The following is a 12,691-nucleotide window of genomic DNA, read 5'->3' on the forward strand; positions in this document are numbered from 1 at the left end:
ATGGTCATGTTGACATGCTTAATGTTAGGACTTCAACATAGGAATTTTGCTGAGACACAGTTCAGTTCATAACACTCTATGTACATAACACTGTGCCAGGCTCTGTTGGAAATTCAAAATATTTTGAGGCCGTCTCATAACATTTGTCATATTTGAGAACATGACAAAACGTATGCATAACCATAGCCAAGTGTACAACTGATATTACGGCAAAGTAAGAGAGTAAGGGTCAACCGAGAAGTACTCGTACCTCTGGCACAGCTTCAAAGGAGCGGTTTGCAACCACTTACCGGGTGGGTTGCACCACTCATGGGTTGGAAGTTTATGGACAGGCTCCCTAGAAGCAGGAGGGATCGAGCAGAGGCGCAGCTGAGATCAGTAAGCGGCTGAGAGAAAACAACGGCTCTTGGCCTGCACTTCCTTCCAGGAGTCTGTGAGGAGCTGGACGTCTAGCACAGTAGGGGGCAGACCTAGCGAAGCAGTTGAGCAGGTGGTCAAGCTAGAAAATCAGAGTTGAAGCCAAATTGCACAGAACCGTGAAAGATAAATGTGGGCTCTGGGTGAAGTGAGGCCTCTGAAGTTTTGAAAACAGGAAATGAAGTAATGAAAGCAACATTTAAGAATGGTTTTTCTGGCAGAGGGATGTAGACTTCACTGGAGAGGAATTCATTCATTCCACATACACCTGTTGAGTCTGCTCTCTCGGCGTGAGAAGAGCTAATATCCAACATACTTTCTAGAGTGAAAGATCAAGCACACTCACAATACCCATTAAGGGAGACAGGTAAGACTGAGATTTGCCTCTGTCTGTGGGATTTCCCAGGCAAGAATAGCGGAGTGGGTTGCCATTTCCTTCTCCAGGGGATCTTCCTGACCCAGGGATCAAACCTGTGTCTCCTGCTTGGCAGGTGGATTCTTTTACCCCTGAGCTACCTGGGAAGCCCGGGATATGAACACTTTCAGGAGACTAGCTGGCTGGTCTGCTTTTATCTGTTTGTGGTTTTGGGGTGTTTTTTTTTTTTCACCTTTCCTGAGTGTCATGTGCTGCAGTTTTATTCATGAGTAACCCTTAAAACTCACTTCCATCTTTACTCTCCAGCACACTGCATGCTCTCACACTCAGTGGACCACAAACACAATTGTGATAGATCCAAAACTGCTCTCCAAAGAGGAACCAGGATGGAAGAAACAGCCTCTGTTAAGGGTCACAGCCAATCCCTGTCATCAGAGACGCAGGCTCTCAAGGAGGAAAACCAAACATAATTAAGTAAAATTGTATTGCTCAAATTTCCAATTACATAAATCAATGATATTTTCCTCAATACCATTTTGTATACTGTATATCACATGGATTTATAGGCTTCAGGATTGATTGAGCCAACTACTATCTGTGTTATATCAGCAGGTTCTGTATCTTTTGGTGTCAGCAGAAAAAAAAAAAGTTACTTTTACATTCAAGATGAAATCACATTGTATTTTCAAAGCACATGTCATCTCAAAAAATTATGCTTAGGCAGGATTTTTCATATAAATAATTCTCTACTGGGCAATCTATCAGAGGCTGGTTTTTCTTTTTCCTCTTTTTTTAAAGTTGGCTTTGTGTGTTTAAAAAAAAAAAGAAAAGGATAAGCCTTAAAACCTCATCTCTAATAGCAAGCTTGGGAAGAAAAAGCAGAGAACTTTTTCTGAAAAAAATAATAATCTTTCTTAAACAAATATAGTTGATCATCCAGGTTCTTGATTCAATAGATGAAAATTTTTAACCTTTATCTTTTATTAATATATATTACCTACAGTTGTACATATGAAGATTGTGTTTGTAGATGGCTATAAACAATCTATTGGCTTATTCATCCTTTCATCTTCTTGAGACATTTTTACTTCATTTTACGAAGCCACAGAATTTTAAATTTGGACTATTAGACATCTGTTTTTGGTCCAGAATTTAATGCAAAGTTAAAACTCATTACTTGTCTTTTGTTTCAGTGTAATTATCAATGCAATATAAGAATCTTACAGAAACATAATGAAAGAGAGAATCTCTGATTGATTTCTACCTTCTAATATCACTAATGTGTTTTTTTTAATATTTATTTCTAGTATTTCCTCATATGTAAAATTACAATAATTATAAATTTTGACATCCTACTTGTTTTTTTAAGTTATGAGAGGTTTCCAGTAGCAATAGTCCTTCTTCCTAACACAAGCTTTGGGCTGCCCCAAGTCAAGTGAAAAGAACAGAAGTCTGGCCTTTGGGCAGGAAGCAAGGTGGCTTTGGGAGCATCTGTGCCTTTGGGGGAAGAAATAAGCCTGCTTGGATCAAGAGAAGCACAAGAGGGACTCCTCAAAATTAGCCCTGGAAGAGAAGCACGGACTGGATTTGGAGGGTGGGGTTCTGGGGTGAGGCCAGAGGAGGAGTCTGGACTTGTTGCAGCAAAGCACATGAAGCTGCCTTTCTGGCCAGGAGAGAAACAGGAAGAAGGTGCAGCTTCGGAAAGCACAGCTAGCTACTGAAAAGGGGCGAGCCGAGGAAAAGCAGGTGGTCACCAGTGGTTCCCTGGTAGCCAAGGGAGAAAAATACGTAGGGAAGGGTTGTGGGGTTTCTTGTGGTTCTTTCTGTTTGTTTGGGGGTTTTTTTAATTTATTTATTTATTTTAAATTGAAGGATAATTTACAATATTATGTTGGTTTCTGCCACACTTCGACATGAATCAGCCATAGGCATACATATCCCCACTCCCTTCTGAACCTCCCTCCCACCTCCCACCCCACCCCACCCCTCTAGGTTGTCGCAGAACACGGGTGTGAGCTCCCTGAGTCATACAGCAAATCCCTACTGGCTCTCTATTTTACATATGGTAATGTCTATGTTTCCATGCTACTCTCCCTTGTTATTTTTAGTGGTGGTGGTGGTGATGGTGTGTGTGCTTGCACATTAAACCCATAGGAATATCTTCATTTTCTTGAAACACAGACTCTCTTAATCTACCTTTCATGTGTTCACTTTTCCTAGAGACATGGGTGTAAGAAATATATCCTTCTCTTAGTTACTGTAAGAAAATCACCAAAAGTATTATGACAATATTTTTGTTAGTTGTTTCAAATCTATATATTCTGCTGTACAAAAATTGAGATGTTGGTCAATACTTGCATATTATAGAACATAGCTAGGCTGGCAGGGTTAGTTACCATAAAAATATTAGTTACATATGCCAACCACCTGGCTAGTAGTATAGAGGCGTATTACCAATGCCTATTTTCGATGGCATGTTATTAGGATCCTAGAGCCTGACTTGTCCACACACCTTCAAACTAAGTTCCCTGGAACTCTAAACATTCATCAGAGAAGCTTCTGGGCCATTCACCTCCTTCATTCAGCTAGACCATCCCACCATTATCTGCTCCAATCTTACAGAATTTCTTTAAGTCTGAAGCCTACTAAACTAGTCCAAGCTCCTCATTTTGTGAAAAAATAGTAATAATAATAATAATGAGATTTTAGAGCTCTGAATTGACTTACCTCAACTCATACACAGCAGTGAGAGGCAGAGTCAGACCTAAAACCCTCTGAAGCATTGCCGAGGTTAAGGCAGATGCTCTCAAGTCTGAGGTCATAACAGGAGCAGCAGGAAGTGAGGAGACAATGATGCAATTCTGCCTTGTGTCAGGCTCTGTGGTTCCACTGGTGAAATGCTTCTCTTCCTACTATTATGCTTGATTATGTGTGTGGAGGAGCTGAAACTTAAACCACTCATTTTTTTCTAGGAATGTTAAGGAGCTTTCTTTTTAACATGATGTATTCACTTATTCTGATTTTCACTCATCCCTGAATTCTACAAAATGCCCATTCCTTTCCAAATATGGCAGTAGCTTCCCCTGACCATAAAGTCTGGTGAGACTTATATGGGGAGGGTGCCTTCTATTGAAAGTAGCATTCTGTGAGCAATTAGATAGTAAAAAGTAATCTGGAATTTAACCAAGTCATACTCTTTGTATATCCATAGAATATGCATGCTCAGTCACTCAGTCATGTCTGACTCTTTGCAACCCCAGAGACTGTAGCCTGCCAGGCTCCTCTGTCCATGGAATTGCATAGGCAAGAATGCTGGAGCAGGTGGCCATTTCCTACCCCAGGGGATCTTCCTGCATCAGCGTTCAAACCCACATCTCCAGTGTCTCCTGCACTGGCAGGTGGATTCCTTACCACTGGGCCACCTGGGAGGCCCAACTAGATATAAATAAAAAGGAAAATTCAAAGGAAGGGAAACATATTTAATTGCTTGGAAAAATTATCAAATATCAAAGCAATTGTAATAAGATACTTCATAATGTTTAAATGTGATTGTTATGTATCAACATGATGAGTGCTGTATAAAATGTAATGTTAATTTTGACCAAGGTCAAATATGCAATTTAGTAATTCTAAATATCAATGCAAAGAAACAGAGCATCAATGCAAAGAAATAGAGGAAAACAGTAGAATCGGAAAGACTAGAGATCTCTTCAAGAAAATTAGAGATAGCAAGGAGATATTTCATGCAAAGATGGGCTCAATAAAGGAAAGAAATGGTATGGACCTAACAGAAGCAGAAGATATTAAGAAGAGGTGGCAAGAATACACAGAAAAACTGTACAAAAAAGATCTTCATGACCCAAATAATCACGATGGTGTGATCACTCACCTAGAGCCAGACATCCTAGAATGTCAAGTCAAGTGGGCCTTAGGAAGCATCACTACAAACAAAGTTAGTGGCGGTGATGAAATTCCAGTTGAGCTACTTCAAATCCTAAAAGATGCTGCTGTAAAAGTGCTGCACTCAATATGTCAGCAAATTTAGAAAACTCAGCAGTGGCCACAGGACTGGAAAAAGTCAGTTTTCATTCCAATCCCAAAGAAAGGCAATGCCAAAGAATGTTCAAACTACTGCACAATTGCACAGTTCTCACAGGCCAGTAAAGTAATGCTCAAAATTCTCCAAGCCAGGCTTCAGCAATACATGAACCATGAACTTTCAGATGTTCAAGCTGGTTTTATAAAAGGCAGAGGAACCAGAGATCAAATTGCCAACATCCGCTGGATCATCAAAAAAGCAAGAGACTTCCAGAAAAACATCTATTTCTGCTTTATTGACTATGCCAAAACCTTTGACTATGTGGATCACAATAAGCTGTGGAAAATTCTGAAAGAGATGGGCATACCAGACCACCTGACCTGCATCTTGAGAAACCTGTATGCAGGTCAGGAAGCAACAGTTAGGACTGGACATGGAACAACAGACCAGTTCCAAATAGGAAAAGGAGTCGGTCAAGTCTGTACATTGTCACCCTGCTTGTTTAACTTATATGCAGAGTACATCATGAGAAACGCTGGACTGGAAGAAGCACAAGCTGGAATCAAGATTGCCAGGAGAAATATCAATCACCTCAGATATGCAGATGACACCACCCTTATGGCAGAAAGTAAAGAAGAACTAAAAAGCCTCTTGATCAAAGTGAAAGAGGAGAGTGAAAAAGTTAGCTTAAAAGTCAACATTCAGAAGACAAAGATCATGGCATCCAGTCCCATCACTTCGTGGCAAATAGATGGGGAACAGTAGAAACAGTGGCTGACTTTATTTTTTTTTGGCTCCAAAATCACTGCAGTGATTGCAGCCATGAAATTAAAAGACACTTACTCCTTGGAAGGAAAGTTATGACCAACCTAGACAGCATATTAAAAAGCAGAGACATTACTTTGTCAATAAAGGTCCGTCTAGTCAAGGCTATGGTTTTTCTAGTGGTCATGTATGGATGTGAGAGTTGGACTATAAAGAAAGCTGAGCACAGAAGAATTGATACTTTTGAACTGTGGTGTTGGAGAAGACTCTAAAAGTCCCTTGGACTGCAAGGAGATCCAACCAGTCCATCCTAAAGGAGATCAGTCCTGGGTGTTCATTGGAAGGACTGATGTTGAAGCTGAAACTCCAATACTTTGGCCACCTGATGCGAAGAGCTGACTCATTTGAAACGACCCTGATGCTGAGAAAGATTGAGGGCAGGAGGAGAAGGGGACGATGGAGGATGAGATGGTTGTATGGCATCACGGACTCAATGGACATGAGTTTGGGTAAACTCCAGGAGTTGTTGATGGACAGGGAGGCCTAGTGTGCTGTGGTTCATGGGGTTGCAAAGAGTCGGACATGACTGAGCCAGTGAACTGAACTGAACTGAATTCTAAACATGCATGTATACTTTTATTTTTGAGTTGACCCAAAAGCAGTCTTTTTCACAACTTTGAAACTGGTTCAAAGCCACAGTATCATAAGGATTAACAGTGTCCACTCTGGTGATCCGGAGCCCAAAATATTCATGATGCCCCAGACTTGCTGCACTCTTATGGCTTCTGATACATCTAATGAAGTTAAGATTCTTATATTACTGTAGCATTTTATTAAAATCCTTTCCACCTTTTACCTGATGCTGTATCAGATAAACAGTCCAAAACACACACACACACACACACACACACACACACATATTATATAAATAAAGCACATGACTCAGAAGCTGTCCTCACTAAGCTACCAGTTCTCAGCCAAACTGCTAAATAACCCCCAAACTTCCATCTCAACTACTAGGTAATTCCATTAAACACCTGATGCCCCTGTCCTAGGGCTTCACTGGTGTCTCCATGGTAAAGAATCCGCCTGCCAATGCAGGCCATGTGGGTTCGAACCCTGGGTTGGGAAGATCTCCTGGAGTAGGAAATGGTAACCCACTCGAGTATTCTTGCCTGGGAAAGCCCATGGACAGAGGAGCCTGGAGGGTTACAATCCATGGGGTCACAAAGAACTGGACATGACTTAGCAACTAAACAACAACAACAAAGCTCCTGCCCTTGTGAAGCAGTTATTAAACTACATTGATCAAATCTGTGGCCCAGTGTGGCATCACATGACTTCAGCTCTAGTGCTTATGGAGTAACTTAGAAACTGAAAACACATTCCATTCTCAATAAACCTAAGGGGTGAGGGTGTCCCGTTACCTATTAGCTCAGTGTCCACAGCTATTATGGGAACATTTTAATGACACCCAAATTCCTAGGAATGATGCTAGAAATCTAAATAGATAATACACATCAGGACCTGTTGATCCACTGAAATTTTTATCACCTGGGCATGGAAGGAAGGGGGACCTTCCTTTCCCCCATTTTCTGTTCTCCCCTTTGCCTGCTGATGAGAGAAGAAACCCGCCACCTCCTCAGCTTTGTCTGGGCTGTGGGTGAGGCCAGTGAGCACAAGGGCTGAGAAGGGGATCCAACAGGACCAGGTAGTTCACTAGGGTGGGGGTTAACCACTGAATAATTTCTAGATATGAGGCTTGAGCAACTCTATAGATGCTGATGATACTTGTTCACAAGTGGAACACAGGGAAAGCAAAAATATCTATCTTTTTCCCATCTCTGTCTCTGTAAATGTGTAATTCAAAACATTTACTCTCAAAATTTTTAGTTTTAGGACTTTTTAAAATTCTTAAAATTTATTGAGGACCCCAAAGAATTTTGGTTCATAGGGATTTTATATATTGATTAATACATAATAGAAATTGAAACTGGTAATTTTTAAATATTGATTAGTTTACTTTTTCAAAAAATAATAAGTCCATCACATACTGCCAAAATTATTTGATTTTATGAGAAAACAACTATTTTCTAAACAGAAAATAGGGACAAGGATGACATTGCTTTGCAGTTTTGCAAACCTCATTAATATCTGGCTTAACAGAGCATAGCTGAATTCTCATTTCTTCTCTGCATTTAGTCTGTTGAGATATTTATTTTGGTTGATGCATATGAATAAAATACAATCTGACAAAGATGTGCAGTTGGAAAAGGGCAGAGTATTTTATAGCCATTTCAGATAATTGTGGATATTCTTCAATACTGTGCCGAAACCCAACAGTGGTCATTTCTTAAAGGTTAGTTGTGATATGGAATCCAAAACCATATTGATGAACTTTTCCCTGTGTGTGTTTGTATTAAATCCATTCATCACACTTCAAATGGATCTTTTACTCATGTACTGATCATTTGGAAAAGATCAGTTTACTGATTTATGCATACCTTCCAGTTGTCAGCTCTGTTATTAAATAATATCAAAAAGGCATAAACACATGAAAAGGTGCTCAACACCGCTAATCAGTAGGGAAATGCAAATCAAAACCACAATGAAATATCACCTCACACCTGTTAGGATGACGATCCTCAAAAAGAACACAAATAACAAATGTGTGGAAAGGGTGTGGAGAAAGGCGAAATTTCACAAACTGTTGGTGGGAATGTAAATTGGTGCCACCACCATGGAAAACAGTACAGAGGTTTCCCAAAAAACTAAAAATGGAACTACCCTGTGACTCAGCATTTCCACTCCTGGATATATATCTGAAAACAAAAACACTATTTCGAAAAGATACATGGACCCCAGTGTTCATAGCAGCAGCATTATTTACAACTGCCAAGATACAGAGGCAACCTAAGTATTTACCAACAGATGCATGGATAAAGAAGACGTGGTGTATATATTCACAATGGAATATTACTCAGCCATAATAACAATGATATTTTGTCATTTGCAGCAACATGGATGGACTTGGAGGGCATTGCGTTAAGTAAAATAAGTTAGAGAAAGATAAATACTGTATGATATCACTTATATGTGGAACATAAAAATATCAATATCACAAACTAGTGACTATAACATAAAAGAAGCAGATTGACAGATAGAGATAATAAGCTAGTGGTTACCAGTGGAGAGATGAAAGGAGGGAGAGGTAGGATAGGGTAGGGGACTAAGAGGTACAAACTATCAGACATAAAATAAGCTACCAGGATATACTGTACACCGTGAGGAGTGTAGCCAATATTTTATAATAACTATAAATGGAGTGAAATTAAAAGATGCTTGCTCCCTGGAAAGAAAGCTATCACAAACCTAAATAGTGTATTAAAAAGCAGAGACATCACTTTGCTGACAAAGATCCATCTAGTCAAAGCTATGGCTTTTCCAGTAGTCATGTACCGATGTGAAAGCTGGACCATCAGGAAGGCTGAGCATCAAAGAATTGATGCTTTCACACTGTGGTGTTGGGGAAGGCTCTTGAGAGTCCCTTGTACAGCAAGGAGATCAAATCTATCAATCCTAAAGGAAATCAAACCTGAATATTCATTGGAAAGACTATGCTGAAGCTGAAGCTCCAATACTTTGGCCATCTGATTCAAAGAGCCAACTCACTGGAAAAGACCTTGATACTAGGAAAGATTGAAGACAAAAGGAGAAGGGGGTGGCAGAGGACGAGATGGTTAGACAGCATCACCCACTCAATGGACATGAATTTGAGCAAACCCGGGAGATAGTGGAAGACAGAGGAGCCTGGTGGGTTACAGTCCATGGGGTTGCAAAGAATCAGACATGACTTTAGCAACTGAACAACAACAAAATAAAATGGAGTATAACCTTTAAAAATTGTGAATCACTATACTGTACACCTGTAACTTATATAATGGGCTTCGCTGGTGGCTCAGACAGTAAAGAATCCGCCTGCAATGTGGGAGACCTGGGTTTGATCCCTGATTGGGAAGATTCCCCTCAAGAAGGGCATGGTAACCCACTCCCGTATTCTTCCCCGGAGAATCCCCAGGGACAGAGGAGCCTGGCGGACTAGAGTCCATGGGGTTGCAAAGAGTCGGATTTATATAATATCGTATAACAACTATACTTCAATAAATAAATATTTTTAAAACTTCATTAATATCACCATGAACCTCACCAAAAATGTCTATAAGCATCGGGAAGCTGTCAAACTCATAGAGGCAGATTCAAGTTTCCCAAAATTCTGATTTTCACTTGAAAGCTCAGATTTTATCATTGGCAACAAATACTGTTAGTTATTTTCCTAGAAGTGACAGGCTCCCTTCGTTCATTTTTGAAAGAAAACATCTGCCAAATATCCAAGTCTGAATAACCAGTTTGTCTGTCAGACATTTTCAAGTAACAGTGTTTCGGGAACAAAGCAGCTAGTTCAGCCCAGAACTCAATCACACAACTGCTTTTCCTACAGACAACCCTGGGGCTCTGCGGTGTAATGGAAGTGCACCGAGGGCCAAACTTTAATAAAGTTAGTAATTTTTTAATGCCATATTAGTGGCCTCCCTGGTGGCTCAGATGGCAAAGAATCCACAAGATGTTTTCACATGGAACTGGGATTTCTTTGGTTCTCTAGATTTGTTTTTAATTTTTGGCATTGGTGGTGAGGAATGGGACGAATACCAGCACACTTTGGGGCCACTGCCTTGATTCAACCGTTAGGCACCAACAGTCTGTCTCATCATTGCTTTGGCACCATTATTGCAAACATTGTAACAGTGAGAAAAAGCAAATGATATCTAATGTTATTATGAAAACAGTTTTGACCCCACAGACTTCCCAAAACAGTCTTGGGGAGTCCCAAGGGTCACACTTTGAAAATCAACCTATCCAGGGCAAATTTATATTGATGAAGCTTATATATTTAGAGATACGAATTCCTTGGCAGATGCAACTGGTTAACTCGGTTGTATTCCAGCCACGTCAAGCTAATTGGGATTTTCCAAACACAGGTGTTTTCTGACCTCTGAAACTGAGGCTAGAATGTGAGGACATACCCTCTTCCCAAGAGCTCCCCAACTAGGCCTGCCGCCTCCTTCCTTCACCTCTCAGTTCACTTGTATACTCTTCCAGGAGGCCATTTCCTGAGCACTGCCGTGGCCAAGCCCCAACCCACATGCTGAAGTGCCCTCCTCTCCATTATCCTACAACCCCCTGTGCCTCTTTGGGGACTGTGTTCTCCAAGAGTGGTCCCTGGCATCTCCAGGGATTCTGTTAGGAGTGTGGAATCTTGGGTCTTACTCCAGACCAACTACCTTGGAAGCTGCATTTCAACAAGACCTCAAGTGATCCCTATTCTCATTAAGGTTTGCCAAGCACTACAAGTCAGGGGACTGGCCAACTTAAAGGTACAGCAATTGCTTATTTACCTATCAGTCTCCTAGAAGACAGGAAGTTGGTGTTGCTAAGTTTCTTAGGAGGGCCTGTGACTTACTAGGTGTTTCAGAGATGCCTGCTGAGTAGATGAGGAGTGATGAACATGTTGAAGGGTATTTGTTCTTATATATTTAGGAATGATTTCTAAACCAGAACTGAAGCAGTTATCTGGTAAAGGATTCATTTTATCTTTATCAGCAGCAGAAAACTTTAAACATATAGATAGTAAATTAATTCACTTTAAGGTACTTATTTTCTAAAGTTACTTATTTATATCAGTTACACATGCTCCTGTACTGAAAACTCTATGGTTTTACAAGGAAATTAAAATATCCCAATAGTTTAAAAAAGGCAGATGCTCAAGGAATAAAACCATCAAAATATATATTTTTTAATTAGGCCCTAAATGTTGACCAATGAATCTTTATGACAATTATTGACTTTGTAAAGCTCCCCCTAGATTAATGTGCAATAGAATCTGTGCATCTAAATTTTTTTTTTCAATCAATGTTTTCATTTGGGTTCCCCCCACACACACACAACTTTTTTTTTCTACCTTTTCAACAAACAGAAACCGTGGTAAGAGCAGTTTGTCATTTTTAAGGCATGAGGATTAGGCTTTGACTAATTGGAAGATTTGCCCATTATTTAAATGAAACTTGTTTGCAGTTTCATCATCCGCGTGGATCTAGAAAGGCGGTCGACTGGCCCATCAATTTGGCTAGAAAAGAATAAATGAATACGGAGACTGACAGTGTTCTCTCGTGGGAGGCTCTGTGTCGCTGCATTGTTTCTCCAATATTAATTATCCACGTAAAAATAATTCACGACGCTGCAGTATTATCCGCCCGGCTCCCAGCTCCCCAGCCGGCCTGCCTCTCCCCTCTCCGGGCACGTTTACAGCTCCCGATGTCAGCAAGTGCTGGGCACTCATGTGTTCACTGTCAAAAACACACCAGGAAATCAGGGCTCCGGGCAGCCCAGCGATGCTGGCTTTCGGCTGCCTCTGGAAGCGAGGCGAGCTCTCTCCTCCACGCTGCAGGAAAGGCTTGTTTACCAGGTCGGCACCCGTTCTCTGCTTAGGGTTTGAAAAGGCAGCGCCAGCACCTTGGGCATGAAGCTTCAGATGAGGAGAGCAGGGAGGGAGGTGTCATTGGCAGGTCAGTGAGGAGTTGAGACCAGCGAGACCGCAGAACTGAAGGAAAGGGAGAGAGGCAGGGAGAGGAGGAGAGGGAGGGAGCCATCTCATCTGAGTCTATGGAAGGGCTCCACGCCATGTGCATTAAAGGCGCGACCTGGCCTCCCACGCACTGTGGCCGCGGTGGGCGAGGAGCGGATGCTACCGACCCGCTGACCGGGAAAGGCAGGTCTGACTCCGGACACACAGAGCAGAGATGCAGAAGCTCGCAGTACAGGGTGGGGGCAGTTCCACTGGGAACTGTTCAGATGAGGTTCAAAGCCACAGGGTTTCAGCACTGGGGACATCCAGGGGCTTCTTCTCTCTGCCCATTCAGACAGATCTGGGCATTCTCCATTACAATCTGAGCTCTGCATTAGACCCAATTCACAAACCGCTCAGGGGATCAGTAACAAAATGTGTTAACAGACATTTACCTCTCACCAGGCTGGAGGCT

General features: G+C 41.3%; 1 pseudogene; it reads left to right on the plus strand.

Moving 5' to 3' along the window:
• Positions 1-12,147, plus strand: part of LOC138089592 (hydroxyacyl-coenzyme A dehydrogenase, mitochondrial pseudogene) — a 53,332-nt pseudogene extending 41,185 nt beyond the window's left edge.
• Positions 12,148-12,691: the final 544 nt, after the last annotated feature.

The sequence above is a fragment of the Capricornis sumatraensis genome, chromosome 13, assembly GCF_032405125.1.
Source record: "Capricornis sumatraensis isolate serow.1 chromosome 13, serow.2, whole genome shotgun sequence".
NCBI classification, from domain to species: domain Eukaryota; kingdom Metazoa; phylum Chordata; class Mammalia; order Artiodactyla; family Bovidae; genus Capricornis; species Capricornis sumatraensis.